We start from the raw sequence: 229 nt of genomic DNA on the forward strand, positions 1-229 counted from the left end.
CAAAAAGGCGCCCGGGGGGGGGGGAAGCTGGAAGATGAGAACGTCAGGGGCAGGCGGGATTTGAGCCCTCGAAATTGCTTGGCTCAGTTTGCTCTGTACAAGGGTGGAGAATATCCCAGGGAGCGCTCGGCGCATGCCTTTCCCCGCAGTTGGAAATTGGTCACAGTATGCATTGGCAGGGGTTGTGATTTTTTTTTGTTTTTTTGGTTTTTTTTTTTCTTTTTCTTTT

This window comes from Mesitornis unicolor, unplaced genomic scaffold (genome assembly GCF_000695765.1).
Source record: "Mesitornis unicolor isolate BGI_N332 unplaced genomic scaffold, ASM69576v1 scaffold8381, whole genome shotgun sequence".
Taxonomy (NCBI): Eukaryota; Metazoa; Chordata; class Aves; order Mesitornithiformes; family Mesitornithidae; genus Mesitornis; species Mesitornis unicolor.